The sequence below is a fragment of the Acomys russatus genome, chromosome 17 (genome assembly GCF_903995435.1).
Source record: "Acomys russatus chromosome 17, mAcoRus1.1, whole genome shotgun sequence".
In the NCBI taxonomy this organism is placed as follows: Eukaryota; Metazoa; Chordata; class Mammalia; order Rodentia; family Muridae; genus Acomys; species Acomys russatus.
This window is the reverse complement of record NC_067153.1, coordinates 37,513,888-37,527,944: the sequence shown is the minus strand read 5'-3', so window position 1 is coordinate 37,527,944 and position 14,057 is coordinate 37,513,888. Positions and strand designations below refer to the sequence as shown.

General features: G+C 52.3%; 1 protein-coding gene across 1 annotated transcript in view; it reads right to left on the bottom strand.

Annotated features, from left to right (window-relative positions):
• Positions 1-14,057, bottom strand: part of Ptp4a3 (protein tyrosine phosphatase 4A3) — a 759,824-nt gene that overhangs the window by 506,232 nt on the left and 239,535 nt on the right. The window lies entirely within an intron of this gene.

Here is a 14,057-nt window from a genome sequence, read left to right as displayed (position 1 = left end):
AGACAGCCTGGCACTGAGCCAGGAGGCTGGCCCCAGGCCAATGTCCTGCTGGGCTTTTAGTACCATTTACCAACAGGAACCAAGTATCTAGCTCCTGCTGTTGGCTCTGTGCCCACAGCTCAGGTCACCTGTGGCTTCAGCTCTGTTTCCTGAGCCACGCCCCTTTCCCTTTTACTCCCGCCCCCACTCTTTTCCCAGCTCCCTTTACTCAGCCCCTCCCTCTCTGAAGCCTTTGTTTCTGTTCTTGCTAGGAGCCTCCTCCCTATGCCTGCCTTTCTTCATCTTTGAAACTGTTTGGGGTGGGGTGTCATCTTCTCAGGGACGTCACCTCCTGGCTCTCTCCTTGACCTACCCTACACTGTGAGACACTGTTTCATCAGTCCCTGTCTTCCACATCTCCCTCTAAGGCTTGATGCTACTATGGTGGGCAGTCAGGCCCTGGTCCCTGGCTCTGGCATGGTCTCGTGCAGAGGAGACGGAGCTTTGTAAGTTTCACAATATGAATAAATGCATCCTGATCTCCTGTTTCCTGTTGGCGGAGCCTTGGGAACTTCTAGTCTCAGCCTCATCTCTGGATCCCCAGTTTCAGCTCTGCAGATCTGATGCTCCTAAAGGTGCCCGACCCCGGTCCCTGCTAGACATGGCTTAACCCCCACCACTTCTAGAAGGGACCGTATAAGATAGCAGCCCCCTGAGCCATTCTGCCTGGTGGGGTTCTAGAACATCATGCCACATGGCAGCAAGAAGAAAGAGGTTCTCCCTGAATTCAACCACAACAGTGTTGAGTTAATAGAAAGCATCTTCCAGAGACCAAAAGGCTGTGCACAGTGCCCACCCCACCCCCCTCCGGGTATCCTGCGTGTCCTTTTGGGAGAGAATATGCACTACACCAAGGACTGCTCAGCTAGAAAAAGCTGGAGACAGGCGCCAGACCCATCAGACACTCAAGAAAGGATGAAGAAGTGCAGACATTTGGGGAGTAGTAAGGAGGAGTTGGAGATACCCAGGGCCATGGCCTCTGGAAAGGTGATTCCTGTCCTGTGACATTCAACAGGAAGAAGATATAGGCTAATGTGGGGTGGCAGCACCCCACGGGCCACAGATGGCTCCAGGATGGGCGTGTAGGAGAGGAAAACTCAAGGTAGCTGGAACCTTGTCACAGTCACAGTTGGGACCTAGGCCTAAGTCCAGAATTCATTCTGGGAGCTATGGCCGTGCCTCTGCTCTTGGGTGGGACATATCTAGTCATAGCTTTACAGGAGAGCTTTACACAGGGGTGGTAATCTGGCTCTGGGTGCTGTTGAAGGACAGAGACCTGTCTCAGAGCATGATGGTCTCCAGGCCCATGAAGAACCATGTCACAGGGAAGTGCAGGGAGGACTCTGCCTTGGTGGGGGTACCCCTCACAGGATAGCTGCAGGCCGAAGTGTTGAGTGAAGTGGGCAGCTGAACAAGGACAAGGACATTGCCACACTGGAGCCACCCTGGGCCCAGTCTGGGTGCATAGGGAACTATTAGGACAGTGAGGTCCCATGTGTGAGCTGGTCATGAGGCAGGAGCAGAGGGTGGGAGATATGGAGTGCATGGCAAAACTTGCTACTATGCGCCATGGTGGTATTTGGTTCTGTGGTTGGTTTTCTTTGGGTTTTGGTGCTGGGCATAAAACCCAGAGCCTTGCTGATGCTAAGCAAGTACTTTATCCCTATTTCTAAAGGAAGTATGCCACAGGAGACCCCAGTGGGGTACAGGAGGTCCTTGCTAGTGAAAAGACTCAGGCATCATGGGATCTGTTGGGAGCAGAAGAACCCCCACCCCACCCCCACTACCACCATGAGCATCCTCTTCCTCCTCCTCCTCCTCCTCCTCCTCCTCCTCCAAGTCTGCACTGAGCCCCTGCCATGTCTTTACACAGGCCACCTCTGGGCCCAGGGGAGCCAGCCATACACAACAAGACTCCGACCACCATTGAACTGCGCAATTGCCAGCCCTTGCAAGCTCTTTAGTAACTGCGATTGATTCCCAGGCTGGGGTCTAATTGCTGGTCTGTTGCTGTGATCTCAGAAAAAGGCTGCCACCATGGGGGAGCTGGAGTGCAGGCTCACCGCCTTCCCTAGATAAAATGAAGGAGGTTTTCTCTTTCCTCTTTTGAATGGCTGGCGGGCAGGAAACTGGCGATTATGCATCAAAGCGCAGCATTTGTGCTGCAGGACTGATGGGAGAGGACTTACTTGCAAGCACAGTCCCTGCAGCAGTGTTCCAGGAGCCTGGGGTCATCTGGCCAGCCCTTCTCTCACCAGCTTCAGAAAGAACCTGAGCTGTTTGCCTGGAGTCACAGAGCAAAGGGAGTGGCTGTGCATTGCAGAGCCCCCAGGACTCCTAGAATCCAGAAGAGGGAGCAAGGGTCATTCTAACCAGCTTTGCCAAGCTACCTAGAGTGTGAGGGTCTCCTAGTGGAGATCTGAGGGTACAGTGCAATTTAGGTAGGTGACGATCCCCCAAAGAGTGGTCCACAATGCGGTGGTGGTCAGGCAGATAGGGAGTACAGAGGATGGGGCTGAAGTCAGTGGGCATTATGTAGCCTGTTCCCCAACCTGCCATGCTGCACGGGGCCACCAGCCAACCCTCTCCCTCCAGAACCAATGTCTCCCCACAACCCTCTGTGGAGGCAGCATTGTGCAGAGTCAATAGCATCAATACCCCTGAATTTGCTGCCTCCCATCTTGGACCACAGTCTGAGAGAAAAGGATGAGTGTAGTGGGGTGCAAGTGAGTTGTGAGTGGGCTTGCCTCCATCTGTAGTATCAGACTTTCCCTCCAGAACCTGGGGGAAACAGTCGGCCTGGCCTGGGAGTTCTTTCTGCACAGGGCACTGAGTGCTAAGCAGAGCTAAGAACCCCAGGCAGACATGGCAACATCTCAGGGCCTTTTGATGTTCTTCCTACCCTTCATCTACTGCTGATCCCTCCTAGATACTGTCTGGTGATGGTTTAACCTCCTGTTACCATTTGGGGATAGGCTCCCCCAAGTCCCATATGCTAAGTCTTGGACCATGGTGTGGTGTTCATGGGAGATGGTAACGTCTATAAGAGGTGAGGTTTGGTGGTCTTTGGGTCATGGGGGCTGTCCTCCAAAGGATTGCGGAACCCTAGTTTCTCCTCACTCTTTTGCTACCCAGACAGGAGGCGATTGCTTTTGGCTCCACCACATTCATCCTTCTTTCATACTACTTTGTCACAGACCCCAGAGCCACAGGGTCAACTGATTTTAGTCTGGAACTTCCAAAGATGTCATCCATGATAAATTTTCCATCCTCTCTATAAGCTGTTTGCCTCTGGCATTTGTGACACTAACAGAAAGATAGGTGGCTCACCTCCCTATTGTCCCACCAGACTCCAACTCCCACCTTCACTGTGATGCCAACCCCAGCTCTAAAGCTGGGCCAGGTCTCTGAGACCTTGCCATTGATCTGTATAGATGCTTCTCCCAGCACCCTGGGGCAACCCAATCACCTTCCTGCCAGCTACTGTCAATGTGGTCCCCGTGCACATACATGCGTGTCCCAGGAAACAGGAGACTTGGAGGCAGACACCTTGCAACTCCTTGACTCCCACTTCCAGATACTGCGGCCTAAGAGAGAGTAGACACATCCCTTGACCCAGATATCTCCTGCATCCATTGCCACCACTTGTGCTTAATACCACCTTTCACGACAAAGTGTGTGTGTGTGTGTGTGTGTGTGTGTGTGTGTGTGTGTGCAACATGCACACAGCTGTGAGGCCACTCCTACTTCCACTGTGGACAATGAGGATTCAACCAGAATGGATAGAGCCATGGCTAAGGCAGTCCGGCAACCTTGAAGCCAGGCTTTTGGTCATCAGTCAGAGAGTGCAAGGACACGGGGGCCTCCCAGTGCCAGGCTTGTAGTCCACAGCCAGGCCTTCTCGTTTGTTTGTTCATTCTCAGATTAACTGCGGACATTCTGTAACCTCCCAACATGTGCCAAAAAGCCCCATGTCCTAGCTGAGTGGCCATTGTGTAAGCCTGGCTTTCCTGTAGCAAAGTGGGGATTAGCCCTCATGGGGTCACTTTGAACATTTGTTAAAGAGTACGTGTGTGAAACACCTAATAACTGTATAACTAGCTATCATGGCCAGCTGCTGAGGAGTAGCTGAGCCCCAGGCTCGTGCACAGATCTATGATGATCCTGAGGGCACCAGGATGGCTGTCCATCCACAGCAACAGAGACCATAGTCAGAGAAGATATGAAGGAGCCCAGAGCCATTCCACAGGGGGAATAGACCTCTGTGCTGAAGTGGTTCTGAGAGAGACCAAACATTTCCACTCAGCCATTTGGTCACGTGCTCATTGGCCTTCTTTCCTAACCACTGTGCATCCAGCTTGTGGCCCAACAACAGATAGTACCTCAGAAATGAGCTGGTCTCAGGCTGAGATGAGCAAGGCTAGTTGCAGAGCTGAACTTCTTTATGGGCTGTAGTGCATAGAAAACAAACACTTGGGGCAGGGGCCGGGACAGCGCCACACATAACCAGGTCCTGAGAGCTCTTGGGACTGTCTCCCTTCGTCTCAGCATCACAGTTGGCTCACGGTTTCTAGACTCTTTCATGTGCTTGCCAGGAGTTGGAAGGCTCGCTCCTAGGAGTCTGCTTGTCTAAGCATTGGCTCTGCAGAGCTGACTAGATACTGTGTTATAAAAAAAAAAAAAAGAGCACCCATTACCATGTCCAGCCCTTCAGACATTAAAATGGATTCTTTGGGGACTATGGTAGGCTGGAAGATGAAACCAAGTTTCTGGGACCAACAGCTCAGGGCCACTGAAGGGCTCAGTGGGCACCGGAAAGTGCCGTATAGACAAGAACCAAGACAGCCTCCAAGAACCACTGAGATAGGAGTCAAGCAAGTAAGGTTCCCAAAGGGAATACAGGACTTTTTATTATATCTGTACTGAGATCTTTTCTCTTGTTCTCATCATCCTCCCTGGCTCACTCCTGTTGGATTGGTCACCACTAAGGTGAGAGTGGAGGTGGAAGAGGGTGACATGAGTCAAGGAAAGCCAAACGGTCTTCAAGGTTTCCCCCACAGGGTCATCAATTCTCCAGGAGTTCAATTAAACTATGAAGCCAGGAGCCCGAGCCTAGTGCCCCCTGCCTTCTGTCTAGCTTAAGGCCCGACACGGCGCTGTCCAAAGTACTGTGGTGCTGAACTGAGTGGGAAGGATGTGGATCTTGCTGGTGGGGAAATAACAGCAGTGGTAATGGTACCACTTGTGGCCCAGGGGAGACTCACTACTTCAAATTGTGAGATGGGGCAGATAGTGGAGTCTAGAACACAGTTCCTCTACCATCACCATGCCACGGGGTGAGGCTCATGCTGATCTGCGCCTTGGCAACATCTCAGATCTGTAGATTAACACATTAAAAATAGAGATGGGTTGGGAAAGTCCATGCCCTGTAGCAAAGCCCGTGGACAGATGGTGCAGTCTCTGACGGGCAGGGCCTCTGGCTCCTCCAAGCCCCAGCCCAGCAAGATGCATTTTTTCCTGGCACTACTTTAAAGGTTATTTTTAGTATTCTTGGAAAGCCCTCAGTCCAGACATCAAGAGCAAGCAGACCTGATTGCTTTTGCTCTGTCTCTAGCTCTACGTGGCCCACACAGAAGCCACTAGCCACAGGTGGTTATGTAGGGGGTAAAATAACTTTTGAGCATGGGGCTCTCATTTCATAGGACCCATTCAAGGCTGTGTAGCCAGCTATGGGCAGTGGAGCTGGTGGGTAACTCAGATGTGGCCCATCTCCACCATAGAAATCTCCACTAGATAGGGTTTAGCCAGACATATCAGCTCAGCCACAGAGACCCCAGACCTCCTGGAGGCTGGAGTAAAGCATAGTCACCAGCCTCTTGTCCTCCAAGACCCCAGTCTCCACCTGATACCAAAACGCCGTGGTCAATCTTTGCCAGGCCTCTAGTAATTAGAGCTACTCTTAGGGCTACGATTTGGTTTATGAGTAGGGTTCCTGTTGAAGTTTGGAAAGTACAAGTGCATCCACATGATTTAGGCATGACACAGACATTTTTGCACTCCTCGACTGAAGCCGTGTTCCCTCCTGGCTGCTGTGCATCTTTAACAAGCATCCCTGTGGTGGCTGGCTTATGTACAACTGGTGATCACAAATCAATTGTGAGCGACACCATCACTGCCTGTATGAGACAAACTTTCACTTCACCAGTGGCTGTGGGTTAGGAGCAAGTTATCGGCCTTGTCTTCCCAAGGGGAAGGTTTCATACAAAGACATGAATACCATGGAGGTCATCCTTGGCTTTGTGCTAGTAGCCGGTCACCACACAAGTATCCTTACTGAGGCTAAGGGCATTCCCATCATCACTCAGCCATTCCTTGCAGATGTGGGGATAGGTTAACCCCAGGCCTGCACTGGTTGTCCTCTCTAAACTCCCAGGAGGACAAATGGAAGTTTGAGCTGTCAGTCTGAGAGCCCAGACCCCAGCTTAAAATATGATGTGACATTCCTTAGTACACAGGGACTTGGGTGAAATTAAAATGATCTCATAAATATGTAAATCATCCCGTTTTGCTTCCCCAAGGAGACTGTCCAACACCACCTCCCCTACCTGGCCTCTTCACCATCCCTCAGCACATGTCTCAGCAAGATCCACAGCAGGCTTGTTAATGAGGTTAGAATTGAATGAGGACCAGAATGCAACTGATGTAGGGAAGGATGCTGCATCTCTCCTCTCTGGGTAAGGGTGACACAACTGCTCACAGCAGCATGACCCTTGTCCATGGAGCCTTGGGAATTTGCCTCAGCTCTGAGCTCCCTGACAGGGCAGGGAGTGGCCCTAGAAGGCTGGGAAGGCATTGGACAAGGTTCTTAGGTGAACTGATGGGAAACTGATCCCCAAAGTAGTGGCCTGACTGAGCTAGGCCCAAAGCAGAGAAGCGAGAAGTGGAAAAGATTCTGGCTCCATGTTTAAGGCCAGTTTCCCACAGAGACACCCAAATCTCCTCAGCTGAGCCATGGTCTCCAGGAGGCCAGGCTGCAGCCACACACAGTCTGGTGGCGTGCCTCTAATTCATGCTGCATCTTCCCCCTGCCCCAACATGCATGCGAATGAACACAGGCCACGTGGTTGCTGTACCCAGTGCTTGAAAGTCAAGACTGCCTGGACAGCAAAGGCAGTGTTCTCCAGACTCCAACCATGCCCTCAATGGCCTTGACCTTGTCAAGGCTTTCCCTACCTCCAAGCCTACCCCAGAGATCCTTTCCATCATGGTGGCCTGTCTGCCCACCCTCAGAGGACCTTGTGCTTCCTACCTTCTGCCCTACCAGGCTCTTTTCAGCGGAAAGGCTTGCTTCTCATCTTCAGCACACCAACAGTCCTGGCCAGTGCTTGGCCTCCTCTCTCTGGCTGACCCACCTTCTCCCCATACATTCAGCCTTCCTGCAGCCACTCTGCCTAGAACTGGCCAATGGCTCACCTGCCTGTCCCCACACTAAGTTGAGTGGAACAGGAGAGGAGGCACTGTGGTGGTCTGAGTGCCAGGCCTCATACTGTGGCTTCCTGTAAACAGATGGGTTCTAAGATGGCACATGGAACTTCTCACACACCAGAGGCTGAAATAATGAAGAGTCCACCGCGCACTGGGATCTGAGACCGGCAGGTGAGCCTCTCCTCAGGCAGAGAGGGAATCCAGAGCACCAGGGTTTGGGGGAAGTTCTCCAAGATGCTAAGGCGCAGCATCCTTTCAGGAGGCCCCCAGATCCCACCGTAGTTATGTTAAATGGAGGATGGATGGTGTCAGATCATCCAAACCAGAGTCAAACATTTAGCACGCCCCTTTAATTCTTGCTATTAGCTTTCAGCACTCACTGATTCCTGAGCAACACTATGCTTGGGCTTCTGGAGGCTGGAAAGGAAGAGATTGGCACAAGCCACCTAGCCAGCCAAGGCCACACAGCTGTGGCCACAGCTGCCCTCTTCACGGAACCACCCTGGCGCATGCGGAGGCCTGGAGGAAGAGGCTCAGTCCATGAAGCCGCTTTACCCACCAGCAGTTGCAGTACCCATAGACTGCCAAGAGAAGTGTAGAACTGCCTTATCTTTTGGTTTTGAGTTCCAGGGCCCCACACAGGATATGAACCTGAGCTGTGCTTGCGATCTGACAGATCCAGGCCTATAGAACTGAAAGGAAATGTACCCTGAACATCATTGAGGGCCTTAAATGATATAATGGATCAATGAAGTTGCTGCTGTGTGGCCGCAGACACTGAACTGTCGATGGCAAGAACAAAATCTTTTCTGCCTGTTTCCTGGTTAGGGGAGTAGAGGGGCTACACTCTTGCTTTGCACAAGTACTGAGAAGCCAAGGGAGCTGTAGCCTAAAACCCACAGAAAGGAACCATCCTCCTCGTCCCCCTCAGACCTAGCAACGCCCCTTCCCAATCATTGGCTGTCCCTGGGTCATGTGCACCTCCCTCAACCAATCCCCATGGATGTTAGAATGTGATGCTGTGATTGGCTGAATCTTGGATCACATGTCCTCGATGGTTTAATATCTTCTGGTCTCCAGAGCTGGAGGGAGGAGGGGAGCCAGTGGGCATCAATCACCGAATAGCACTCACACTGACCAGGCCATGAAGGAACAGAGCCACCTCTACAGGGCTCCACTCCCTGTCCATACCACGAGGAAAGGGTGTGTGGTAGGAAGAAAGGGCTTCCGGGAGTTTTCCAGTTTTGGCCTGGAGCATCTTGCTCAAGAAGTGAAGGATGCAGGAAAGAAACAATGCCAGTCTAAGGTCAAGCTGAAAGTGAGGCTCGGGAAAGGAAATTAGAATCTCTCCGAGGACCCAGTGAAAGCCACACATCTAGAAGGGCCAGGAGCAGGCAGGGCTGCAGAAAGGAACGTGCTGCCCACGGGGGAACCACCCACTGCCTGCCACAGCCCAAGGCCTCTGAAGGCTGAAATCTGCTCCAGCTCGACCCCTGTCAATAAAGGTTTGGGAAGCTGGTGGTGCAGGTGGGAGGCAAGTGTGTGAGTCATTCCCGAAGGAAACAGAGGAAACGCAGAGCCTGAAACTGGAGGAGGAGTAGAGGAAGGAAGGGGAGGAGGAAGGAAGAAAAGCAAGGAGAGGAAGAGGGAAGGGAGGGGGGCGGGTGCACAGGACAAAGAGGTTAAATGCCACCTGTGATGTTGCCTAGGCTGGAAGATGGGAGTGTCTGCTTCAAGGTCACATGTGGGGTCCCTCATCCCCTGAGACTGAGACAAGCAAAGGACTGTGTAGGCCTTTGTCCCCAGGTAGGTAAAGGACAAACAGAGCAGAAAAATGGAGAATGCCTGCCAGGACATCTGTGCCCCCCCCCCCCCTTCACAGCTTGGAAGACTCAGGCCCAAGCCTGGGGGTGCTGGCACTCTGTAAAGACGCCACATATGAATGTGAGTTCTCAAGTCTCAGTTCCTGGGTAACTCAGCTCCTGAGCCTGACTCCCACACAGGGAGTCACCTTGAAAGCTATCTGTTTGCCACAAGGTGGTGGTGGGGGTGGGGGGTGTTTCAGGCCAGAGACTCCTATGGGTAACTCATACTGTGTGAGTTTGGGCACTGCTCTGGTAGAGAGAGCTACGGTGATGGGCAGGGCAGTGAGGGCAGGCAAGCCTGTGACTTCTGAAGGGACTTTGGATGTGAAGAGGGGGTCCTGAGGCTCACTTTATCACCCTGAAACCGTCACTCTGATTGCTACTCAAAGTGGGGGCTTGAGCTCCCAAAGAATAAAACTCGCCCCCTGAACGTGCTGAGGCCTGCTGAGTGAAGGGTACACAGGGTGACTGCAGAGCTGTTGGCTTGAGGTGGCATAGGCCATAATCTCTGTCCTGTTATCACCCCACCTAGCCCTTGCTCGGACTCTTGGAAGTCAGTACTGACCAGTGTCCAAGGACTGAAGGGGCATGAGATCACATGGCTATCCGTCCCTCCAGGAGAGCAGAGCACCTCAGGATTTGTTCCCCTACCCACCCACCTGGTTCCCTCTGGCACTGCCTCAGCCTTGTCCTCCTGTCTTCAGCCCCTCTCCCCCAGGGATCCTAAGGAAGCTAGGAAATACAGATCAGAGTCTCTCGTGGAAGCTGAGTACCAGCCTGCTCACCATCTTCCTGTAGCACTGGCCCTGTTCACTCCCACTTGGGGCACCATACACAAATCCCCCTTTTAAGGAGGCTTGTTTCCGGTACCCTGCCCTAGATCCAGTGTTTGGTCCTTGCTGGCCAGCCTGATCCAGATAATGAACCCTGGGCACCGAATTCTGCCAGCATCCTGGACCCTTCAGTGTGTCCCTTCCCCCTGGTCCTGACGGAAGACACAGCTTCACTCCTCTCTTCCCACTTGCTCCCCCACAATCTCTGCTTGAGGACTCCTCCCTCCCAGCTGGAGACCCTGCCAAAATGCCAACTCATTCCATCAGCCAGCAAGTGAGTAACGAGACCAACCACATCATGGCACGAGAGCAATGGGGCAGGCAGGTGGACCAGGTACATCTGGTCGGGTGTAGGGACACACCACAGGTCTTTCAACAATGCAAGGGAGTGTCTACCTTGATCTTTGTTCTAAAGAATGAGCCGTCCACAGCCAGAAATTGAATCAGAGGCAGAGTGGGCAGGAAGTCCAAGAGGGAGGGTGGCTGCTGTTCTCAGGAAGAAACAGAGAGCGGAGGTTCAAGGAGGCTGGGCTGGCAGCTGCTTAAGGATTGAGACCACTCCGTGTGTACATGACGAACCTCAGTGATGGCTGAGCTAGGAAGAAGGTGACAGGAGTGGCAGGGTAAAGCCTTGAGGACTGTACCTAGGTGGAAGACTGAAGAAATAGCTAGACAGAGCCCAGATTACCAGAAGCTCTATTGTGAATATGGGAGAGAGACCGGACAACTCCAGAAAGCCTCTGCCTTTAAAATAGAGGCCAAGGGAAGCCTACCCCAAGATGCAGGCCCAGAAGCTCACCTTGTGCACAGTGACCATTTGTTTCTACATATTGTGTTGGGCAGCCCAGCAGACCGAGTTCCAGGATTTCACCCAGCCTGACATTTACATGCAACCCTGCAGGAGTTTTTTCCTCAACCAATTTCCTCAGTGTACCCAGAGACCTGAGGCAGAGCCCAGTGCCCCCAACCTGTTTCCCACACGCCTACACCCAGACCTGGCACAGCCCTCCGTAGACCAAGAGCCAGGAAGATGGTTGCCAAGGACACAAGCGGGTCTTGGAACAGGACCAGAGCTACCAGCAACCTAGTGGCCACTGATTCCTCACCCCTGTACTGCCCCTGGGGTGCAGATTGCTCCTACGGGAGCTGAGTAGGAAATCAGACTGTCTCTGACTTCAAAAACACTTTGAAAACTGAAAATTACTGCCAGGCTATTAATACAGTTTATCTGGAGGCGCCCGTGTTGTAGAGAAAGCGCTTTGACCTTCCCGGTACCCTGGAAAGGAAGCATGGTAAGCCATTTCAATGCCAAAATCTGAGTTCCCCAAACACCCAATCTTATTTCCAAGGTCAAATGAGAGGAGAGGCAAGGCTGCCCCAGGACACCCCCTAGGCCTACTGGGGTCCCTGGGACCCCATCCACCCACTGACACCCTCAGGTCCTCCGAGGAAGGATCACACCCATCGCTGGACTGAGCCCACACCTTCCTGGCTTCTCTTTCACAGCCTGGGTAATTGGCACAAGAAGCACAAATACTTTGTTCAAATGCTGGGAAGTGGAAAATTTTCTAATCTGTCAGGCTAAAATCTCCCTTTCTCCTGCTTTTTTTTCTCCCGACAGGAAAAGGCTGCATTTGGAGCCCTTCAGATGCAGATGTGTGAAGACTTTGGAAGCGACAACTGGGGGACTGAGCGGCTTCTATTGATTGGAAAAACACACAGCCCGGGCCCTTTGCATATCACAAGAAGCATTTTTCAGGGTTTGATCCAGTGGAAAGCCAGCCGTGGGCCCTCAGCGCCCCCTATGAGCTAGAGACAGTATTGCAGGTGGGCAGGGACAAGCAGAGGCTGGTGTGGCAAGCCAGAAGAGGCAGCACCCTAAGGAACAGGCAACAGTAGGTACATCCACCTGCCTGTCATCAATCAGAGCCTTTGGGAGAATCAACTCACATTCTCTGTCTTCAACTTATGGTGACTCAAGCCTTTCTCCTGACCAGGAAACACCCCCAACCTCCCAGAGCCAATTAGGAAATAAGATTGACACTAAAATTAGGATACACTCTTGTACCCCCAAGAGCCTCATAAACAAGCTGTGTGACTTGAAGTCCAGGGGCTTCTTGGTGCACCACCCTGCCACTCCCACTGCACCTCATGGCAGGCACTAGAACATAAGTGAGGAGCCAATCACAGAACATCTATGTTGGGCTGGGTTTTTTTAATCTGTATTTGATGGGTGCATTTGATGGGTGGACAGAGTCCCTCCTTGGTGCCTTCTGAGTCCCACCAGTGACAGAAAAGGCCACACAACACTGAGGACAAAGGGATGTCCCTCATGTGCACATGTGTGGCCCCTCCCATCTCCTAGGCTATTTGACCAGGGTCCTTGGATGTGAGGCCCTACTTTTGCAGCTAAACTCTGCTACAATGCCCTCTTCCCATTTTCATATGTAGACAAACAAGAATAGAATCCAAGTATGCCAATCTCTGGGATAAAAAAAAAAGAGTCTCTGCAATGGTGCATCCCCCAGGTGATGCAGGAATTGGAGGTGGGAGTTCAGGAGCAGAGCAGGTGATAGGAAAAACACACAACCATGCCAAAGAGGGGCTGATCCCTGCTGTCTGGATGTAGGGCCCATCCAGCCCCATTTGGCTCCTCAATGACTCACCCCCACTCCCACCCATATATAGAGCCACCAGTGGCCAAGAACAGACTCAAAGTGGTCCCTCTTGACATACTGTGGGGTCCTGGGCCAGTCAGCTGTTCTTTTGGAGGACTAAGCCTCTGGTGCTATAAAGTGGGGCTAACATCAGTATGTGCATGCTGGAAATTAGAATAACCTGCACATGCCAGCTCTGCAAGAGCAAGCATTGATGTGCCTTTCTACATATTCCTGAGGCATCCCCTGGCTGCCCCATAGAGAAGTAGGCTCAGAGAGGCCACCAGATGCAGGGTTGACACAAGGTGACTGGACTGTCATGACGGTCTGCCTCCCTTCCTTCCAAGGGGTATTCAAAAATATTCCCGGTTCTTTTTGTCCTCCTGAGTGGCTTCTCACAAAACAAACAACCAAGGACATCTCCAGGCTTCTGCTTGCTCACACAGAACAGGCCTGAGGTCACAGACATTATGATCAGAGTGAAGTCCCAGATGGATGAGGAGTGCCCAGTTATCCTGTGGGTGACATCTGTGAGCAAGGCCAAGGACACCACAACATCAGAAGGCAGGACATGTATGGGTCTCGGGTGGACAAAACTAACGTCGTCTCTCTACGCTGAGCCTGGTGGGTTAATCTGACCCAGGCTGGGGTTGGAGGGTACGTCACTCTAAAGGCCATTAAGCATGAGGTCCTAGGAGGAGACCTCGGGGAAGCAGAAGCTCCCATCTGAGTGGCTAGACGGAGGCTGCAGAGAGGCCCACATGGAAAGCAGAAGGGGCAAGAGCTTAGGTTCCCAGCAGATGCAGCTGCTCCCTGGGCTGTGGCTCTGTGGGAGAAGAGGCATAAGAGGTAAATCCAGTGAGGCAGCATAAGCAGATGGACTCCCAGCTGGCCAGGCCCATCTGGGAGGGATAGCTGTGCTGCTCTAGGGGTCTCTAAGGGTCAGTAGGGACCTCCAAGCATGCCTGGGAGGCCAGCTTTAATATAGAGAGGAAACATTTGAACTATTCCCCAGTGCTCAGGTGGTGGAAGGTGGACTCTCTTGGGTCCTACAACCCTAGTATCCCAGAGGATACCACTGGCATTCGTGGGATAGGAAAGGATGACCTGGAGAGCCCCCCACACCTGGGATAAAGTCCACTTTTGCCTTTGATTAATGGATTATCTATAGGGAAATG